The sequence below is a fragment of the Lepidochelys olivacea genome (assembly GCF_965140295.1).
Source record: "Lepidochelys olivacea isolate rLepOli2 genome assembly, chromosome: 1".
NCBI classification, from domain to species: domain Eukaryota; kingdom Metazoa; phylum Chordata; order Testudines; family Cheloniidae; genus Lepidochelys; species Lepidochelys olivacea.
In genome coordinates this window covers 35849226-35858017 of record NC_140411.1, presented here as the reverse complement: position 1 = coordinate 35858017, position 8792 = coordinate 35849226, and the positions used below count along the sequence as shown (strand labels likewise).

Here is an 8792-nt window from a genome sequence, read left to right as displayed (position 1 = left end):
GGCACTTAAAAATAATTAGGACACAAGAGGAAATTAGTTTAGCATGGAAACAAAGCTGATGGCATATTTTCATTGTTGTTGTTTGACTGCAATAGGAATACTGATTTCACTTTTTTTTCTGGTGCCATCTCCTTTATTATATGATTAAATCCAAATAAAAATAAGACCCAAAAGAGGGAGGAGAGACTCTGATTGGGGAGGGCAGCAGGTCATAACCCACATGGCAGGTGCCCTGCAGGGCTCACCCCATGGCAGAATCAGGGGTGCCCACTCCATGACAAGTCATGCCACAGCAGTTTGTTCACAGTGATCCATGCCTTCTGGACTCCTCTGCTAGCTGGAATTCACCTGGTCTGCATTAGACAGCTCTGTGTGGGTGGGGGCAAGTGGGGTCACTTCTGGCTCTTCACAGCTTGTGGTTTGGTCAGGGCACTGTAAATGCCAATGGTCTGCGTGCCCGTGCTGGTGATGTCCCTGGTGTTGGAGTGCTTGGCCAGCTTGGAGAAGGCACTCGCATACTGCTCAGCCACAGCCAGGGAGGCGGCTGCATTGCTATTCTGTTGTGTCAGAGCATCAGCCGGGAGCCAAATAGCTTCTGCTTTGGCCTTGGCCTTGACCAGCATGGCATTGGCCTCCCCAGCAGCTTCTTGATCTGTTCAGCCTTCCCGGCAGCCAGGCTCTGGACCTGCTTCCGCCCCTCTGCCACGTTGACGTCAGATTCCCTGGTCCCCTCTGATTCCACGCTGTCGCCTGTTTCCATCTCTTTGCCTCCACCTGCTTCTGCATTGACTCCTTCCCCTGGGGAGGCAGATGGATGTCCTATATCTCATAGCACAGGCACCAGATAACCAAACAGTCCTGAGGCCTGGTGACTATGAAATTATAGTGACTATGAAATGCTAAGGAGGATTAGAGAGGCTACCAAAATATAGAACTGAATAATAGTGGGAGATTTCAATTATTCCCATATTGACGGGGTACATGTCACCTCAGGACAAAATGCAGAGACAAAATTTCTTGATACTTTAAATGACTGCTTCTTGGAGCATCTGGTACAGGAAAACACAAGGGGAGAGGCAATTCTTGATTTAGTCCTGAATGGAGCACAGGATCTGGTCCAAGAGGTAACTAGAACAGGAAATAGTGACTATAATATAATAACATTTAACATTCTTATGGTGGGAAGAGCACCTCAACAGCCCAACACTGTGGCATTTAATTTCAGAAAGGGGAACTCTGCTAAAATGAGGAGGTTAGTTAAACAGAAATTAAAAGGTACGGGGACGAGAGTGAAATCCCTGCAAGCTGCATGGACACTTTTCAAAGATGCCATAACAAAGGCCCAACTTAAATGTATATCCCAAATTAAAAAAAACACAGTAAAAGAACTAAAAAAGAGCCACCGTGGCTTAACAACCATGTAAAAGAAGCAGTGAGAGATAAAAAGGCATCTTTTAAAAAGTGGAAGTCAAATCCTAGTGAGGTAAATAGAAAGGAGCATAAACGCTGCCAAATTAGGTGTAAAAATGTAATAAAAGCCAAAAAGGAGTTTGAAGAACAGATAAAAAAAAACATTTTGTTATTACCTTTTGAGTTTTTGGCTAAGTACATCAGAAGCAGGAAACCTGCTTAACAACCAGTGGGGCCCTTGGACGATCGAGATACAAAAGGAGCACTTAAAGACAATAAAGTCATTGCTGAGAAACTAAATGAATTCTTTGCTTCAGTCTTCACAGCTGAGGATGTTGGGGAGATTCCCAAACCTGGGCCATTCTTTTTGTAGGTGACAAATCTGAGGAATTGTCACAGATTGAAGTGTCACTAGAGGAGGTTTTGGAATTAATTCAGAGATTTAACACTAGCAAGTCCCTGGGACTAGATGGCATTCACCCAAGAGTTCTGAAAGAACTAAAATGTGAAATTGCAGAACTATTAACTATGGTTTATAACCTGTCCTTTAAATCGTCTTCTGTACCCAGTGACTGGAAGATAGCTAATGTAACGCCAATATTTAAAAAAGGTTCTAGAGGTGATCCCGGCAATTACAGACCGGTAAGTCTAACATCAGTACCGGGCAAATTAGTTGAAACAATAGTAAAGAATAAAAAATTATCGGACACATAGAAGAACATAAATTGTTAGGGAAAAGTCAACATGGTTTCTGTAAAGGGAAATCATGTCTTACTAATCTATTACAGTTTTTGAAGGGGTCAACAAACATGTGGACAAGGGGGATCCAGTGGACATAGTGTATTTAGATTTCCAGAAAGCCTTTGACAAGGTCCCTCACCAAAGGCTCTTACATAAATTAAGTTGTCATGGGATAAGAGGGAAGATCCTTTCATGGATTGAGAACTGGTTACAAGACAGGGAACAAAGGGTAGGAATAAATGGTAAATTTTCAGAATGGAGAGGGGTAACTAGTGGTGTTTCCCAAGGGTCAGTTGTAGGACCAATCCTATTCAACTTATTCATAAATGATCTGGAGAAAGGGGTAAATAGTGAGGTGGCAAAGTTTCAGACGATACTAAACTGCTCAAGATAGTTAAGATCAAAGCAGACTGTGAAGAACTTCAAAAATCTCACAAAACTAAGTGATTGGGAAACAAAATGGCAAATGAAATTTAATGTGGATAAATGTAAAGTAATGCACATTGGAAAAAATAACCCCAACTATACATACAATATGATGGGGGCTAATTTAGCTACAACTAATCAGGAAAGAGATCTTAGAGTCATTGTGGATAGTTCTCTGAAGACGTCCGCGCAGTGCGCAGCGGCAGTAAAAAAAGAGAACAGGATGTTAGGAATCATTAAAAAAGGGATAGAGAATAAGAGGGAGAATATCTTATTCCCCTTATATAAATTCATGGTACGTCCACATCTTGAATACTGCGTACAGATGTGGTCTCCTCATCTCAAAAAAGATATACTGGCATTAGAAAAGGTTCAGAGAAGGGCTACTAAAATGATTAGGGATTTGGAACGGGTCCCATATGAGGAGAGATTAAAGAGGCTAGGACTTTTCAGCTTGGAAAAAAGGAGACTAAGAGGGGATATGATAGAGGCATATAAAATCATGAGTGGTGTGGAGAAAGTGAATAAGGAAAAGTTATTTACTTGTTCCCATAATATAAGAACTAGGGGCCACCAAATGAAATTAATGGGCAGCACATTTAAAACAAATAAAAGGAAGTTCTTCTTCACAGAGCGCACAGTTAACCTGTGGAACTCCTTTCCTGAGGAGGTTGTGAAGGCTAGGACTATAACAGGGTTTAAACGAGAACTAGATAAATTCATGGAGGTTGAGTCCATTAATGGCTATTAACCAGGATGGGTAAGGAATGGTGTCCCTAGCCTCTATTTGTCAGAGGGTGGAGATGGATGGCAGGAGAGAGATCACTTGATCGTTACCTGTTCAGTTCACTCCCTCTGGGGCACCTGGCATTGGCCACTGTTGGCAGACAGGATACTGGGCTGGATGGACCTTTGGTCTGACCCAGTATGGCCATTCTTATGTTTTTATGGCACCCACAATGCTGGTGTTGAGGGACTCCTGTGCCGCTCCTAGAAGACTTTGTCCAGGGAGATTTTCCCCAGCTCAGACCTCAGGGTGGTCTGGGCCACCTGGGTCACTGCATACTCATAGGATCATCAACTGGCTTGTATTTAACCAGCCTGGCTGGTTTTTTATGGATTTGCCAGTTGCCAGAAAACTAATTTAATCTGCTGGAATTTTTTTTACATGGGTCTAAAGATTTGCATTATTATCGCAATACACTGGGATATCTAATGTTAAACGTTTCTGTGTCCATCTAAAGGTGCTGCAGTGTTCCCACTTTCCACAGTTTAAGTAAGAAAATGATGTTATCCATTTTATCTATATGTGGTCTCTCTCTAGATAGTATAAGTGGCAGCTGAAGGGAGGGAGGGTTGCGGAGTTGCCTTGTAGTTGGGGGTTGAGGTTGTGCCGGGCTTGCTTTGTGGGGTGATGGGTGCTATTTTTATGCTTTTCAAAGATGGTAACCCTATATACTAAGCATCCTCCACCCCATAACTGGCCTTATAGGGGTCCATGATCCAGAGGAACAGGACACCATCTATCTGCAAGTTGACTTATCCAGCGTGATGGCTAACTGTTCCGGGACATTGATGATATCCCGTACTTGAGGCCCTGCACGTACTGAATCTGATCCAGCAGTGGGATGAAGAAATTCAAACGAGGCTCCAAGATGTGGTGAAATCTGCCCACTTGCTCCACCACGTAGACCTCCTGCTGGGGCATGAAGAGCACGACGGTGTTCGTGGGCAGGCTGGAGGGCAGGGGTCAGCCATGCCCAAGGCCCTAGATGCCAGGAGCTCTGCAGCAGGATGTCATTCAGGTATTTTTAATCCACTCATTGGGTTTTTATCACAGTTAAACAAAGTCTTTTTAAAATAACAGTAAATACCAGCTCTTCCTATTCAGTTTTGCACCACTCCTAGGTTGAAAATATTTAAAAGGGTATGCAAAAATTAAATGAGTAATTGATAAGCTTTTCTAACAAAGTAATAATATTAAAGTACAACACAAACTTCTCTCTACAATATTCCACTTGTTACATTTTCTCTCCAACATGTCTAGAGATGTTGGTGCTTTGATTACTTGCCTGGGTACGTTATTCAATTGCCGGATTGATCTCAGAGTTAGGAATATTTTGCTAATGCCTGATTTGACTTTTTCTGTTTTCTAATTTCATATTTTTAGTTTGCATCTTACACCTTTTGTTCCACCCTGCATGTTCCACCTCTCAAATATTTGTTTTATCCATCTGCTATATGCAACTCAGTCTAGCCAGGACATGATTCAGTAAAGGGTGGTGATACATTTAGAGGACGTCTGCATTTTCTTCCTGCTGTCATGTGGTGGTGGTTCTTTTTTTTTCTTTCTTTTTTTTTTTTTGTGCTACACCCTTAGCTTTATTTTAACTCAGTTTTGTAATTAATTCCAATTAACCAAAGGTATTTCAATATGCAAGCGATCAGAACTCAGTCTTGCTCTCCTGCAAGTCAATGTAAGCTTTGCCATTGATTTAGAGAGAAGTATAGGCAGGATTTTATGTAAAATATGTCAACTGATAATTGTTCATGCAGAAATAACATCTGAATGTAAAGGTTGTGTTTGTTTTCTGTTTTGGTTTTGTTTTTTTTTTATTGTTGTTTGTTTGGTTTTTTGCAAGACAATGTGCATGAATTGTTGGAAAAATATCCTTTAAAAGTACCAAGCTTTCCTCCATCAGTCACCAGTGACTCTTTCCACTCTGACACCAGTTTTCCACCAGTGTAATTCTATGGAAATCAGTTGGTGTTCTAAAAATAAATACATAAATAAAAGAGAGGGAATCAGGCCCAATGTGCATTAGGGGGAAAAAAGAAAAGAAAGAAAAACCCAAGTGTTTTTCCTTACCAGTTATGTCATTGATTTAACGGTGGAACATTTTTTTTTTTTTTAAGATTGTTATTTTAAGGAAGTAGCTGCCCTGTGTTACGCTGCTTACAGAATGAATAGCTTGCTGGTCCAAAATCTGTGCTCCAGTGAGGTGTCCTAGTGCTGTGCTGCCTTCTCAAAAGAACACCAAAGCTGGCATAATTAGCCATAGGGGGATCACTCCAGTGGCTTAGACACAGCAAAGGGGCTTGTGTGCCAGTTCAGTCATTGCTGCTGGGGTACAGCAACCCACGATCAGGGGAGTGCAAAGGTAATCGTTACCGCTTCAACCTCCTCCCCCCGTGAATGGCACTGTGCACTCCTCAGAAAAGGTGAGGCGCTAACCCTCTGTATTTAAATCTGTAGAGGATGCATATCATAAAATTGATTATTAAAGCATAACAATACATAATGATTTTACAAATAGATTTAGACAGTAGGGGAGAATGCTTTATTAAAACTCAGACTAAGACAGTGCTTAGCAAATACATGTGATCTCAATCAATAAAAGGGGCAAAATTGGTAAAATGGGAACCATTAAATGGAAAGTAACATGCCACAATAACACCGTTCAAAACAAAAATACCATAGAATACATGTCTGAACTTTAATTTTATTTGTATATATATGTATGTTCACTCTTGGTAAGTAACTCTCTTTCTGACATAATGGATTCCAGCTGAGTATAGAAATCACATAGATACAAACTATTATGCACTAGCACTGTCCTACTATCTGATCATGGGCTTCGAATGAAGAGTTTTTTCCAGGGTTACTATCATTGGAAAGCCCCTGTGACTTAGAGTGATGGTGCTTAAAATTCTGTTCACTCTTCCTCTTTTCTCCTTGATTGTTAACTTCACACAGCAGCAGTGAAAGCTCAGAAAATGTGTTATAAAACAGTCTTCACATTTTTTAAACTTTTTTTTTACTCTTTCGCACTTTACTTGATAACTGTCCCTTCCTAATGAATTCTCATTTGCATGCATACGAATGTTAAAAGTAATTACCAAAAATTGCATCTATTACATTGTCTGGATCCTTTAATAAATGTACAGTATAGGCGGAATTGGCAACTTAGGGCTTGTCTATACTACAGTGGCTTGTTGATTTAAGCTACGCAATTTGAGTTACATTAGTAGTGTAATTCAAATCCATATAGCTTACATCTAATTATAGCGGGATCCACATTATATGCTATGGAGATGGGAGTTGCTCTCCCGCCGACATTGCTTCCATCTCTCATCGAGGTGGAGTTCAGAAATCGATAGGAGAGCACTCTCTCATTGAGTGAGCGTGTCTTCACTAGACCCACAAAATCGATGGCTTTGCATCGATTGCAGCTGTGCCGATTTAGCTCCATAGTGAAGACCAACCCTTAGATTAGTTCTGTTGGAATATAGAGTAAAAGGCTCCAAGTCTTTGGTTCAAATATGGCCAAGTCAGCGGATAAAAGTCATTACCATCTGATGTATGCAGTGTAGTTATAGCTGTGTTTGTCCCAGGATAGTAGAGAGACACGGTAGGTGTGGTAATATCTTTTATTGGACCAACTTCTCATGGTGAGAGAGCCAAGCTTTCAAGCTACACAGAGCTCTTCTTCGGATCTGGGAAAGGTACTCTAAGCATCAAAACTAAATACAAAGTGGAATAGATTGTTCAGCAAAAATAATTAGCACAAATTCTAAGGGACCATTCACGATAGAGTACTCTCCCATCGGGTGACTATGTCTTCACTACACCATTTCATATAGGCCATCTGATGTCTATTCACTGGCCTATATGAAATGTGTTCATGTTTTGAGCCCTGTTTGTTATAGGTGTTCATAAAATAAAAACAGTCACCAGAGTTGGCATTATTTGGCATCCTTATTGGTGATCTGAGCAGAGAGCATAGGGAATACATTGCTAGAAGTCATGATAGGGTTGGTTGAGGTACATTGCAAGTAAGGACTGGGGTTTATTAAGATATCAATGTGGGAAACTGTACTCTGCTGCTGCCCGTGATGTATCTGTCCTGTAGATTAACCGAGTCTCTGGGACTCGGACTCTGACACATGACGTTTCTTTTATACATTCCCTGTTTGTGGCCTCACAAAGTTGCGTTAGCTCCTTGTCCGACTCCTGGCACTGGCCAAGATAGTTATACATCAGTCCAGAAGGAGAAAGCTTGAAAGGGAGGTTATCTGTGATTGTGGAGCCTTACTTTTGGTCTCTCCTTGCCTCAGATCTCTGGGCAGAGTTCCTCTGAGTGCTGTCCACTAACTCGTTGGGCTTCTTTTTGGAGAAGTGGGTGTGTCTGGTGTTCTTCACTCAGTGTCCCAGTGTAGTACCCTCACATTGAACTTTTGACCCCAACCCCTTTCTTGTTTTTATTATTTGTCATCCCATGGAACCTGTTGTTTCTGAGCTCTGCGGCCCCTCCCTCAACTGAGGAGGCTGGCTTTTTGTCCTAGGTGAGCTTAGACTCACCTTCTCAGAATGCAAATAAGCTGACACTTTTCATGAGCACCACTTTTAATTAAACTTTTCAGAACATCCATCAGTACATAATAAAATGACTCACTGAGCTTTCTGAAGATACTATTGTGAAATTCCCCTCTGGTGTTATCCAAACTGGTCATCTGATAGGTCACTCCAATCCTTGACTCTGGGAGCCAGCCTTACCCTGCTCTGCTGTGAGAACCCCCACTCCTGGGCTGTTCACACACAGCCTCTGGCATGTAAGCTGTTCCTTGGATAGTGCAACCGAATGACACTAGCCAATATCTCTGGTCCCAGACACAGCCCTAGGAACCTCCGTCTTGCAGTGACCAGTTATGCCTACTGGACACTGCAAGCTTATACGAGTTGGTCAATTTAACAAAGAAATTGATATGTACCAGGCTTGTTATCCCAAGGGGAGTCTCTGACATGCTTCAAACCAAATACACTGCTTCAGGTAGAATAAACAAACAAATTTATTAACTACAAAGATAGATTTTAAGTGTTTATAAATCAAAGCAGAACAAGTCAGATTTAGTCAAATGAAATAAAAGCAAAACACTTTTAAAAAAAATAAAAAAAATAAAAGCAAAAAACAGCCATTCTAAGCTGATCTTAACACTTTTGATGCCCTTACAAACTTAGACGCTTCTCACCACAGACTAGCTGGTTGCCCTTCATCCAGGCTCTCCCCTTTGATCAGCACTTCAGTTACTTGGTGGTGGTGGTGTCTGTAGATGTAGGTGGAAGAGAGAGGAAGAGCATGGCAAACATCTCTCCCTTTTATCATGTCCTTTCTTCTCTCTTGGCTTTGCCACCCCCCCACCTCCCGCCTTCAGAG

General features: G+C 41.5%; 1 pseudogene across 1 annotated transcript; it reads right to left on the bottom strand.

The window, feature by feature from the left end:
- Window positions 1-392: 392 nt before the first annotated feature.
- Window positions 393-6830, bottom strand: LOC311516167 (stomatin-like protein 2, mitochondrial; annotated as a pseudogene). The gene is made up of 4 exons: window positions 6635-6830; window positions 4037-4326; window positions 3577-3643; window positions 393-780 (listed from the first exon to the last, which is right to left on the bottom strand). The product of its transcript is annotated as a stomatin-like protein 2, mitochondrial (transcript).
- Between the last annotated feature and the right edge of the window lie 1962 nt (window positions 6831-8792).